Source organism: Corvus cornix, chromosome 8, assembly GCF_000738735.6.
Source record: "Corvus cornix cornix isolate S_Up_H32 chromosome 8, ASM73873v5, whole genome shotgun sequence".
Taxonomy (NCBI): domain Eukaryota; kingdom Metazoa; phylum Chordata; class Aves; order Passeriformes; family Corvidae; genus Corvus; species Corvus cornix.
Genome location: NC_046338.1, coordinates 1,863,947 through 1,877,018, shown reverse-complemented (window position 1 = coordinate 1,877,018; position 13,072 = coordinate 1,863,947). Strand labels below are relative to the sequence as shown.

The 13,072-nt window shown below is 50.1% G+C and overlaps 1 long non-coding RNA gene across 1 annotated transcript in view; it reads left to right on the top strand.

Annotated features, from left to right (window-relative positions):
* Window positions 1–213: 213 nt before the first annotated feature.
* The window catches only part of LOC109145907, a 42,805-nt gene continuing 29,946 nt past the window's right edge, over window positions 214–13,072 (top strand). The window contains exon 1 of the long non-coding RNA XR_002047590.3: window positions 214–407. This is a non-coding gene — a long non-coding RNA (uncharacterized LOC109145907). The remainder of the gene's footprint in view (window positions 408–13,072) is intronic.

The following is a 13,072-nucleotide window of genomic DNA, read 5'->3' as shown; positions in this document are numbered from 1 at the left end:
CAGCCCGGCCGAGGGTCCCTCACAGCCCGGGCCGAGGGTCCCTCACAGCCCGGGCCGAGGGTCCCTCACAGCTCGGGCCGAGGGTCCCTCACAGTCCGGGCCGAGGAGCCCTCACAGCCCGGGCCGCGGGTCCCTCACAGCCCGGGCCGGGGAGCCCTCACAGTCCGGGCCGAGGGTTCCTCACAGCCCGGGCCGGGGAGCCCTCACAGCCCGGGCCGAGGAGCCCTCACAGCCCGGGCTCAGGCTCCTTCCCGCGCAGGGAGCACGGAACAGCCAAGGGGAGCGAGGCTGAGCAGGGGCTGGGAAACCCCGTGCGTCCCCTCAGGGCCGCGCTGCCAGGGCTTCATGGCGGGTGGAGGAGACCCCGACAACTGAGCCTTCAGTCTGGACCATCTCATCTCCTCCAGGTTGGTTGTGTTGCTGGGAAAGAGAATAAATATTTGCTGGTTTAAAGAGCACGATGCAGGGCCTGAAGTGGGGATTTGGATCCTTTGTTCCCACCGAGGGGTGACTGGGCTGGATCGAGAGGTAAAGGCCAGAGCTGCCTGTGCAGAAATGGGGGCTGGAAAGCTCAGAACTCACCAGGTTGTGTTTATTCAGGAATGGTCAGAAGGGAATGTGTGCCTTGCTTTGCAGGAACAAGGATTTCCAGGAAGGCTGGGAAATACTCGATTCCATTTCCTTGTCCCATGAGCTCACCAGGAGAGCTCTGAAACACCCACCCAGCTCCAACCACTCCTGACAGCAGGAGAACTCTCCAAGGACAAACCCGTGCTGGATCCAAAGCTCTGGAATGTGTGTTTACCTTCCACATCCACTGGCTCTTGTTCCTGCACATTCTTCAGGAGGAATTTGGCTTTTTTTGGCAGGATTCAGCCTCCTCAGGGTGTCTGAGCCTTGGCTTTGCCTCCTCCCAAGGAGGTTGAGCATCCAAAGGAGATGGTTTGAGTTGGGAGGGACCTTAAATCCCGTCCCATTCCACGGGCAGGGACACCTCCCACTGTCCCAGGCTACTCCAAGCCCCATCCAGCCTGGCTTTGGACACTGCTAGGGATCCAGGGGCAGCCACAGCTGCTCTGGGAATTCTGTTCCAGGGCCTTCCCACCCTCACAGGGAGCAATTCCTTCCCAATATCCCATTTGATGGTGCAGCCCAAGCTCCCAGGTGGTTCTGGTGTGAGCGCAGGACTTAGAAAGCACAGTCCTGCAAAAAGAGACATTTGAACACAGTTGCTCTAAAGAACATTTTTGCACAAAAAACCCCAATATTTTCCCAAAACCACTCCACTGGACAAAAAAAAAAAAAAAAAAAAAAAGGTCGATTTTTTCATTTGCAGAAAAAATATGGCAGCATCTCTCTTGTGTGTTACAATATTCCAGTGTTTCTTTATGAGTTCGTGGTTCTGTGGTCAGGAGCTGGAATGAGCAGCTGGTTCTGCTGCAGAACGTCCATGGAAAAACTCCATCCATGGGCCTGGAGCCTCTCAGAAATGTGATGGCTGTGGAATCCAAGCAGCAATTTTTATCTTGCTGTGGGCTATCTTTGATAGGAGGAGAGAGAATATTGCCCCTGAGTCGGTCACTCTCCAGCCCCTCATACTTTTGCCTGTTTGATCTCCCCCAGATTCAAGTCCAGCCCTTTGCAGGGCAGTTTCTGTGGCTGAGGTAATAGAAAATTATTAAAACCAGAGAGAGACACAATATTGGGCCTGCACATCAAAAGCTCCTTAAGACAAAGGAAGGAAAATTGACTCGAAACTGGAATTATTGGAAGCATCTGTGGTGTCCTTTATTTCCCATTTAACAGCGCAGCACGTTTGGGAATGGTGTCGGGCTGGTTCTGGGCCTTAATTTGCTGAGTTTTACCCTAAAACCTGTGGTTTATCTGCTCCTGCAGAGGGAACAGCAACTCTTGGGAAATGAATTTTGACCTTGAGACACAAAGGAAGATTCTCCAGTGCTGCAACCTTCAGCTGTGTGGAGAATTTGGGTTATTTTTATGCTCTTCTGAGGAGCTTAAAAGCAGAAATCTCTGTTAGGTTTATAAGGAACACGTGGGTTTGTAAACCACGAGTGGTGCTGGGAGTAGGATCTGCATCTGTTGGAGCTGTGGGAATAGCTGTGTAAATCCAGTGGGTTTGTGGGGTATTCCCAGAGTTTATTAAAACTCCAATAACATTTGGGAGCAGTCACTAACAGGAGCAAGGATAACAACGATTCCCAATCCCCCTCAAGGAGTGATGGGTCCATCCTGAGCTGTGGAAGGCAGAGCCATGGGATGGGTCCCCATAGAAGGAGCAGTGCTGGGATTTGGATGCCACTCCCAGCACAGCTGAGGGAAGGTCAGTCCCTGGCTCCAGGTGGCTGCAGCCATTGGGGAATGGGCAAAACATCCCATCCATGGAAAAAATACCCTTTAATGGGAGCTCAGCTGCCTTTGCTCACAAATTCCTGCACCTGGGATGGGGCAATCCCAGAACAAAGGGCAGAGAGGAGTTGGAGTTGCTGAAGCCAGTCCAGAGGAAGCCCTGGAGCTCCTCTGCTCTGGAGCCAGGCTGGGAGAGCTGGGATTGCTCAGCCTGGAGAGGAGAAGGCTCCAGGGGAGCTCAGAGCCCCTGGCAGGGCCTGAAGGGGCTCCAGGAGAGCTGCAGAGGGACTGGGGACAAGGCATGGAGGGACAGGACACAGGGAATGGCTTTAATGCTGAGCTCCAGGTTGCTGCTAGAATGACCATCCCACAGATCCGTATCTAAACCTTTGCTGCTCCACCTCTGCTCTCAATCTGCTTTTCCACACCTTTGGGCAGCTGTTCAGCCTTGGAAAATACCTGTGCCAAGGCATTAAGGACATTGCTGGACAAGGAGGAGAAGGAAATGGAGTAACTGGATTTTTACCATGACTTCACACAGTGATGCTGCCCTGTCCCTGTGAAATGGGTCATTCCCTCTTCTCCCACGGCACTGGGAGCTGCTTGTGGAGCTGGATCATTCCAGGAACTCCCAGGAGGAGTTCAGGCTGCTCAGAGGGCAGCAGGTCCCAGCGGGAGCAGGAAAAGCCCCGTGGGCTGTGGGATGCTGACTGTGTGGAACCACCCTCATCCCAGCTGGAAAACTCTGTGTCCTGTGTGCTGGAGTTTTGGGGGTCAGATCCAGGGAAAAGCAGCTTGGAAGTGCAGGATAAATAAAAATTCAAATGGTCTGGACACTAAATTATGGCATAGCAGGAACCAGTGGCAGAAATGGAATAATTATTCCAAAATAGCTTCGCATAAGTCAAAACCTGAAAGATATTGGGGATATTTTCCCCAAATGTAGTTGGTATAAAATGGATGAGATACTGGATAAAAGTTAATTTTAGCTTGTGTTGGGCAGAGTTAGGTTCTGCTGACAAAATCTCTGGTCCTAAGGAAACGCCCTCCTCAGCAGCCAAGCCATGGGATTGCACAAGGAGCCATAAATCCGGCCTGTCCCAATTCCTGAGCTCAGCACTGCCCCAGAAATGCTGCTCCTTTCCAGCAGCGCCGTGTGGGCAAGTCCTTTGGGATGTAATTTATGTCTTGATTTCCTTATCTTGAGGTTCCTCTCAGCCCTGAGAAGTTGCAGAGGAGGATCAGCACTGGGATTGCTCTGATCCTACAAAAGCTGCTCTGGGGCAATGCTGGATCATCCCAGGCTGGTGCTCAAGGATGGGTCATGTCCTGCTTCTCCCACGTTCTGCTGCTGCAGCAGCTGGCAGGGATTTGGAGTGAGCCAGCTTTGCTCCCACTGTTTTCCCTCCTGCTGATGAAGGCTCTGGGGTTTATTCCCTGCTGGGTTTGTGCAGCTCCTAAAACTTTTGCAAGCAGCCTGTGGAGGGTGACAGGAATGCAGACATTGGGAGTATCCAGGTGTTGGACTGATCCTGCAGGGATTCTGAGCGCTTTGGTTGATGTTAACATGAGGTGGAAGCTCCTCAGCAGGGAGGAGAGGCCAGACTTGGCAAATTGCCTCGGCGAAGGCCAGAGAGAATCAGGGAACCACTGGGGCTGGAAAAGCCCTCCAGGATCATCAAACACAGCTGTTCCCCAGCACTGCCCCATGTCCCCAAGTGCCACATCCAGAGGGATTTTAAGTCCCCCCAGGGATGGGGACTCCACCACTGCCCCGAGCAACAGCCCTTTCCATGAGGAAATTTTCCCAATATCCAGCCTGAGGCCATTCCCTCTCCTCCTGTCCCTGTTCCCTGCCAGCAGAGCCCGACCCCCCCAGCTGCCCCCTCCTGTCAGGGACTTGTGCAGAGCCACAAGGTCCCCCCTGAGCCTCCTTTGCTCCGGGCTGAGCTGGAACCTCAGGGAGGAATTTGTGAATTCTTGAAGAATCAGAGCAGAGGAGAGCAGGGGAATAACAAGCCCTGGGAATAACAAGCCCTGGGTCATCTGGGTGGCGCTGCCGTGTCTCCCTCCAGGATAAGAATCCAGGGGCACCTTCCAGGTAGGATTTGCTCCATGTTGCTGTTCATTTTATCAGGGAATTTGTCATCAGCGTTGGCTGAAGTACAACAGGCTGGGGGGAACTGTGGAGCTGTTGTTCCAACCTGGCCATCAAATGTCCAAAAGTCTTGGATAAAGTGAGACATTTTAACAGTTTCTGCCAGGAGAGATTTATTCTGGGCAGAAAAATTGGGATTTATCTGGGAAACCAAGCAAACACCCCAGAGATAGAAAGTTTGAGTTGTTTAAAAATACAAGAGATGCAGGGCAAACAGCCTCTGGTCCCTTTAGTGCCTGGTGACAAAGCTGTTTTATCTTGGAGTTACACAGCATCTGGATGTTTCCCTCTCATGCCATGGATCAGTTTGGGAAGCCATGGATTGACTTCCTCAGTGACTCTGAGAAGCAGGAAGAAAATGAACATTTCACTTGTGATCAGGTGAGGAAATGGAGATTTCCGTGTCTTCTCTGCCAGAAAATACTGATTTCCTTTCTGTGATGGCTGTGGGTGTTAAAATCCAAATTCCCGAGCTGGGATGAGCAGGGCCTGTGGCTGTTCCCCTTTGCAAACAGGAAGCACTCCCGTTCCCTCCTGCACCCCTGGCAGCTCCCTCCATCCCAGAGAACAGATGATGACAGGAATGGCTGGGCTGGAGCTGTGACCGGGGCTAATTTCCAGATACACCAGGGAAGGGCTTCCTTTGATCCTCGGGATTTACACTCCATTATCTCCTGGGAGTCAGCTGCTCCAGAGGCAAGGCCCCACCAGCTCTCTGCACTTCAAAAAGGGCTTTAAGGCAGCTGATAATTTCACTTTTAAGTTTTCTGGGCTCTCCTATTGCCAGTCTTGATCAGGCGTGTGGGGATGAGTTCTAAGATCGGTGATAAAGTTTTATTTTGCCACGTGGGTCTCTGTTCTTTACTGCCCTCTGGTTTTGTTGGGTTTGGGGGTTTCTAGGACAAAGGAATCCAGATTTTTTTCTCGGAGCACTCTTGGCCTTTCCTTCTGTCCTCATTTCCACCACATGAAATGATCCTCTCCGCTCCTGAGGATTTCCCTCCGTGTCTGCAGGATTTTTCATTTTAATGACGAGGGAAACAAATTGTGGAGTTGTGTGTCACTCCTGGCTCTTTGCTGGGAATTAGAACAGAATGAGGGGGAAATTAAAGGAGGGAGAAGATCGTGGCCATGCCCAAATGAAGAGCCCACTGTGATTATTGTGGGCAGAAAGCAGCCAGTGTAACAGATAGAGTTGTGTAATTGTACTAATTAAGAAAGAAATCAGGGCTTTGAGAGTTTATAGAGCCTTGGGTGTTCTGGTTTCTTTAGGGGATGGTTTCAAATCCATTGGCAGAAAATACAGGGAACAGACAGAGCAGAAATGGGGGGGAAAAAACGACATAACTTGATCTAGGAAATAGTTTTACAGTGGGTTTGAAAGAGTCTGTACCCAGAAGGTAACACTGTCTCTTTTTAAAATTATTCTTTATTAATAAATATTAATATTTAAATATTATTTTAAATATTATAAGAACCAAAATCAACACATTCATTATTTTTAAATCAATGTCAAGAATTATTCAGACTTCCCAAACCATTCTAAAGCCTGCTGAGGCTGTAAATTTGAATGTTGAGTTAATTGTAATGAACAAGAAGTTGAGTTTTAGAAGCGAAAGCTGTAGTGGGGAATGAGAGCCAGCGTGCTGGAGGGCACAGCTGGGATAAAACAGGGATTTGGGAAGTGCTGGTGTTTTCTCCCTGACACCCCAGCTGCTTTCTCCAGTCCCAGCCCAGCACAAATCCAAAAATACCAGCTGGATTTTAAGGGAATAAAGAGAAAACAAAACTCTGCCAGTTCAAAACCCCTCATCCAAGAGTCTCCTCCTGCTCAGGTATTTCTGGAATGGAGGAAAAAAAAACCTTTTTTTCCCAAAGGGAGGTCCCTAAAAATCCCCCACCTCCAGAGAAGCCCATTTCTGCCATTCCTTCCTGGCCAGCCCTGAAGTCCTTCAGCCAGGAATGTTCCTCCATGGGATTCCCAGCAGTGAATCCTTCTCTTCTCCAGGCATTTTAAAGGATGTGTGTGGGCTGAGGGATCCCAGAGCTTCTGTTTTACAGGGATCAGCTGCCAGAATGGATGTCCTGGAGGGAAAACCTGGTGACAGAACTTCCCAGTTTGCTCAGCAGGTGCCAACAGGAAGAGGGAGAAAGCAAGGATGGATCCCAGTTTTTGTTACAGTGGCACAAAATGTCCAGAGTCTGGTGATGTTGTGAGGGTGGGGAGGCCGTGGAATGGAATTCCCAGAGCAGCTGGGGCTGCCCCTGGATCCCTGGGACTGCCCAAGGCCAGGCTGGACATTGGGGCTTGGAGCAGCCTGGGACAGTGGAAGGTGTCCCTGCCCATGGCAGGGGTGGCACTGGATGGGCTTTGAGGTCCCTCCCAGCCCAGGATTTTATGATTCATGAGGCAGCCCAAAGCTGTCACTCTTGGCCTGCAGAGGATATTTTTTATGTTCCTGTTTCCTGCAACTTTTATTTTTTAGTGGGGGAAAACAGTCCCTGAATTTTGTAGCATCCTCTGACAGGAAGGATCCTAGGAAGTTCCTCCGGTGTGACAGAGCCAGTGCAGCTCCACTGAGCAGAATTTGTTCATGCCAGTAGGATCTGGATGAGAAATCCTATAAAAGACCCTGTTTTCCACTGCAGAACTTCCTGGGATTGGGAAGGACTGTGTTTCTCCACTGAAGCATCACCAGCCACTTAAAAAGTCCTCTTGGCTGTGCCAGGGGACAAATCCCAACAAAATTCCTGCTTCCACTGCCGCCATCTCAGAAAACCCAGCCTAACTCCAGGAGCTTTGGGTCTATGGACCGAAGAGAGCAATTATTTTCTTTTCCCTGGTAGTGAATATTCCCAATTATTTCATTTCCTACGGAGACATTTGGCAAGCAGCTCCCTCCCCAGCCCCTGCCAGCAGCTCTTGTTCCTAAATGAAACAAGTTCTTGGCCTGGAGGGAGCACAGCCACCAAATTTGTCAGCGTTGGGCCAAGTGATACTTTCATTTGCCCTAATCAATGACATTTATTTCAGGCAATCCATATTCCAAGGGCATTTGTCAGCTTAATAAAGAGCCTGGGGAAAGCAGGGAATTCTCTCGAAGGAAAACAAAACCCTGGGCCATTTCTCTGGTGCATTTCTTTGTGTGTGTGGCATCACTGGTGAAATATTCTCGAAATTAACTTTCAGATCAGTGACTGGAGTCAGATTCCTCGTCCTGGTTCAGCTGCCTTTGCTTCCCTCTGGAATTTGGCAGTCCTTGGCCTGCTGACAGTTTTCCTAAGGACAAGAAGTTCTCAGCCCTGGTAATCCAAGTGCAGTGGGTTCCTAACCCAGGCTATTTCCAGACTCAGAAAAGAGGATGTGGCTGGGACATTGAGGATAAAACCTTGGCCCTGCTGGAGTTCAATTCTGATTCCCACTGGTGGAATGAGGATTTCAGTGCAGGACTTTTGCTCAGGTAGAGAATCAGATCCATTGCAAACCCCAAACATCTCCAGTTTGTCTTCGAAGCCTGGTTGGCCTCGTGTGTTTTTGATGCCCAGGTACAACTTCCAGCGGTTTCACCACAAGTTCCAAGTGTGGAATGGAAGGAAATTGAGGTCTGTGATGGAATTGTTTCCTTTTATGGGCACAGATTTCAATTTTGCTAAAAGCAAAAGGCCTCTGGCAAAGAGCTTTTGACGTTTCACAGGACAGGGATGACAAGGCAGGGTGGAAGGATATCAGAGAGACCACAGCGTTGATCAGTGAGCTCAGGAGACCACGTTTGTCCATACCTGGAGTCTCCCTCTGCCTTCCATTGGGACTTCCCGAAGGATGAGACAGCAGAGGGATCACAGGGATGTCAGAACTCAGCCAGGGGGTGATTCAAGGCTTTGTTATCTATAAAATTGTGTTGGCCCCAAATGTTTTGTTTTCTCTTCAATCTGCCCCCCCAGCCCAAGATTTTTATGGAGGCAGAGCTCTGGGTTGGATGGTCCCGGTTGTCCCTGTGGAGATGAATCCTGTGGGAGTTTGCCAGGTTTGGGGGGGGGGGGGGGGGCTGGCAAAGGGAAAATCTTTAATTTTCCTCCTTCCCATAAAAACATCCTGCTAAAGAAATGTTCTGGATTCTGTTCAGAAGTGTTCTCAGGTGGGATTGAGGAAGGTGGTCGGAGCTCCCAGGTGGGATGAGATGAGCCAGCGTGGCTCCTGTCAGAAAGGAGAATCCTGGAATCCCAGACTGGTTTGGGTTGGGAGGGATCTTAAATCCCACTCAGCCTCACCCCTGCCATGGCAGGGACACCTCCCACTGTCCCAGGCTGCTCCAGCCCCAATGTCCAGCCTGGCCTTGGGCACTGCCAGGGATCCAGGGGCAGCCCCAGCTGCTCTGGGCACCCTGTGCCAGGGCCTCCCCTCCCTCCCAAGGAACAATTCCTTCCCAATATCCCATCTCAATCCCACCTCTTTCAGTTTAAATCCATTCCCCCTTTTCCTGTCACTCTCTGCCTGTGTAAAAAGTTCTCCCCCTTTTTAAATTCCCCTTCAAAGACTGGAAAGAGCCCTAATGTGTCCCTGGAACCTTCTCTTCCCCAGGGTTTTCCAGCCTGGAGAAGAGCCCAACAGCAGCCCAAGGAGGCCTCCTTTTTAAATTTCATTTTTTGGTTTTGCTGATGGCTTCCCTTGGTTCCCAGCAGGATCAGGTGGAGCCTGGGGAGGGAAAGGAATATGTGGATAAAAGCAGGAGGGATGTGGGGTCACAGCAGCTCCAGTTGGGCTATTTCAGGCTGTCAGGGAACTGGGAATTGCTTTACCTCACTCAGGCTGTGCTTCCTCTCTCCTGGTTTAGTACAAGACAACACAGGGGTGGAGCATATCCAAGGCAGGATCCAGGTGGGATGGGATGAACCACAAAGGAATCAAGGTGGGACAGGCGCTTTTCTTCATTCATTTCCCATGTTTGTGCAGTCACTTCCAAACCCAGGCAGCAAGCTCCTGCAAAAGGACCAAATGGATCTCACAAACCTCGACCTCATGGCTAAAATATGTCTTCCCCTGGCTCTGCTTGGCTTTGTGAATGATTTTAAACAGAATTTTATTTTCCTTGGAGGAGGAGGGAAGGGCAGAATATTAAAATAATCTTTGCTTGTGCTTTTCACAGCGGTAATGAACAGACAGATCACGTCCTTGTGGAAGTCCTTCCCCTCGGGCTTGGGGAGCTTTGTGCTCCCTTTTCTTTCTGCCACTTCCCAACTCTTAATAATGTTAATATTTAAACTATTCAGGGGTTTGCATCACCTTCACTGATTATTATCTTTAGCGAAAATTACACCAGAGCCTGTGTTAACTAATAAATTCTCTTTATTCTGGGCCAGAAACTCCTCCCTCCAGCTGAGGACGTGATAAAGGCTTTGACATTTTACTCCTGGATTCTCCCGTAGCTTAGCAAGTGGGAAAAAAATCAGGGAATTTGCAAAGCCAGGAGGCCGCCTCCTGTCTCGGAGGGGAGTTTCCCTCCTCCTTATTTCTAATGTGGTAACTCTGTATCAGTTTAAAAAGTCTCTTTTCCCTTGGAATCCCATTTGTTTTCAACATCAATTAGGAAGGAAGGGACCATTTCATTGGAGTTGAAGGGCAGCATCCCTGAGTTGAAATTCAGGGTATTTTTTCCCTCCCCCAAAAGCCCCCAGAACAGAGGGTTAATTTTCCTTTGCCATGGGCTCGTGTCCTTTAACAGAACCGCTTTGTTTGATGTCTTTGGTAATTGTTTCATGATGCAGTGGCCCAAATCCTCTGGGATGTCCCTTTTTGTGCCCAGCAGCTCGGGAAGCCTGGGCCCGCTCCCCTGGCAGGGATTACTTTCTTTCCCCGCACTCAATTCATAAGAACCAGAGAGGAAATTGGGAATTTCTGAATTTGGGGAGAGGGGGGCGAGGCTGTTCCCTGGCGCTGGGGAATGGGAACATCCCGGTGCCACCTGGCGGCAGCAGATCCCGGGATTTGGGGAGATTCCTCCTCGCCTTTGAATCACTGCGGGATGAAGGGCAAGTCCAGGTGATGCCTTAAGAGGCCACCTAAAAGCAGAGACTGGACGGGAGTGAGGGAATAAGGCAGGTGTTTATCTGAAAGGCCTTCAAAGGTACCCCTGGGGAGCCAGGATGGGCCCTAAGATGGACAACAGGTCACGAGTTCTTCACACTTTTATAGGTTTGGTTCATTTGCATAGCAGGGTTAATTCTCCAATTAAAGCTTCAGTTAATGATGTAATTTCCCCTCAGCTTGCCCCCCCTTTAGAGGCTTTTGGTTTATAATTTTGGGCCTAGGATGGTCTGGGTGTCCTTGGAGAGCAGGCCCGGAGAGGCTTTGTTATGTCTGCCCGGCACAGAGAGCAGAAATGAACAGGCACAAGAAACTCCAGAGTTACACACTGGGCAGTGCAGGATTTGAAAATAGAAAAGTTAAAACCTAAGGCATCACAGGCACTGGCTGCAGGTTCAAACATGGGGGGGCCTCGTGTTTTTGTGTTGGTTTTGTTTCCTCCATCACAAGCAGCTCACGAAATGCGCCGGGCTGGTCAAAGCTCACAGGCTGCTCTTAACGCCTGGCAGGGGATGAGAGGGCAGAGAGGCCAAAAATGTGCTGACAGAAGGGCAGCAGCAGCAGCAATCCTCATTTCAGGAGTGCAGGAAGGCAAATGTTTGTACCCCAGAGCGTTTTCCTCGGGAAATGAAGTCTCTAAGTTCAATAATTTCTGTGAAGGAGGTTTGAAATCCAGCTCGGCTTGGTGTAAAACACTGCTCACCTTACTGAGAGCGCTGGGCCCTGTGGAGTTCACACATCTTCACTAATTACAGTGGCACCAACTCAGTTTTTAATTAGTGCCAGCCTCCAGGGACAAGGGATTTGTCCTGGTGTGAGGAGCAGTTTGCTGCACATCTTCCTTGGGAATTGTGAAAGAAATGACGGTGAAGCACAGGGAACTGGGGGGGTGCCAGGAATGATCCCTCAGTAAGCTCCCAGAACCACGGGATGTGAGCGGGGTGGGTCTGGAAGTGGCACTGAGGCTGTTACAGCATGGACTGGGAATTTGGGGCTTGATGGTGAGGGACAGAAATGGGACTGAAAACCACATTTCCAGAGAGCTCCTTGAGCACATGGGAGAGCCTGGAGGGACAGGACACAGGGAATGGCTTCCCATTGCCAGAGGGCAGGGATGGATGGGATCTTGGGCAGGAATTTTTCCCTGGGAGGGTGGGCAGGCCCTGGCACAGGGTGCCCAGAGCAGCTGGGGCTGCCCCTGGATCCCTGGCAGTGCCCAAGGCTAGGCTGGATTTTCCCTTTTCCCTCTTGTATGCAACAGCCCCTCTCAGCAGCTGGGGCACCTCCCTGTGCTCCCTGACCCCACAGAAGTTTGGGAAACACAGCCAGGTAGGATTTGCCGTGGGTTTTGCTGAAAAACCCCGGAGCTGTGGTGTTTTATCACATGTTCGAAGCTCTTTTGCCATCTCGTGGCTGCCGAGGGAAGGGAGGGAGCGGCTGCTCTGTCCCGAGGATTCCCCGATTTCCTTCGGGAGGTGTAAATTAAACATCTCATTAACAACGGGAAGTTTAGGAAGTGTTTCCTCCGCTGGAAAAATTAATATCCCAGGAAGCAGGAAAATGCCCTCTTAAAGCCCAGGCAGTGACAGCTCTTGAATCCCAGAAGGGTTTGGGTTGGGAGGGACCTTAAACCCATCCAGTGCCACCCCTGCCATGGGCAGGGACACCTCCCACTGTCCCAGGCTGCTTCAATTCCAACCTGGCTTTGAATTTCCAGCAGCACCTGGAGTGGGCATTACATAGAATTCCCTGAAAGCAGTGTCTGCTAAATGGATTTTGCCCATCAAGCCGTGGTTTTACTTACAGCTGCTCCCATTTTCCAGGAAAACAGCACTGCCAGGATTGGGAAATGAGGAGAACAGGGCTGGAAAAGCACCCATCCCCGGGCAGAGCCAGTGCTGCATCAATTAATCTCTTCCATGAATATGCATATCATGATTCCCTCCTCTTTCTTTCAGCACTGTAAATCTGCCACAACCTCATTGTCTTTTCATGCTGTTGGGAGGCTCGAACCAACTGTTTCAATGTTGTCATTTGTGGATTTTAATGTGCTGCACCCAGGGAAAAAATCCTCTTGGAAATTATGGGCAGAACCAGATGCTGTGGAAGGAAGCTCAACGTTGTTACAAATCCATGTGCAGCTCCCCAGGATAATCCTGAGGGTCCCAGGTTATTTTTGACCTGTTCAGAAGGGTAAATGTGAACCATTTATTACCTTTTCTGCAGTGAGAATTGGCCTGCTCCAACCCAGGCACTACACCTTGATTTGGCCGGGGTTTGTAGGTTGGATTGTTCCCTAATAACGAAAGAAATTGGGATCAGCTCAAAAATGTAGAAGCTCTACCTACATAGAAGTTATTTAAATGGGAGGAGAATTGGGTTCTATATAATTCAGGAGGTGATTGACACACTTTTATCATTTACTTTGAAATTTTATTTCATTTTTTTCGAAGTAGAAGAAATAA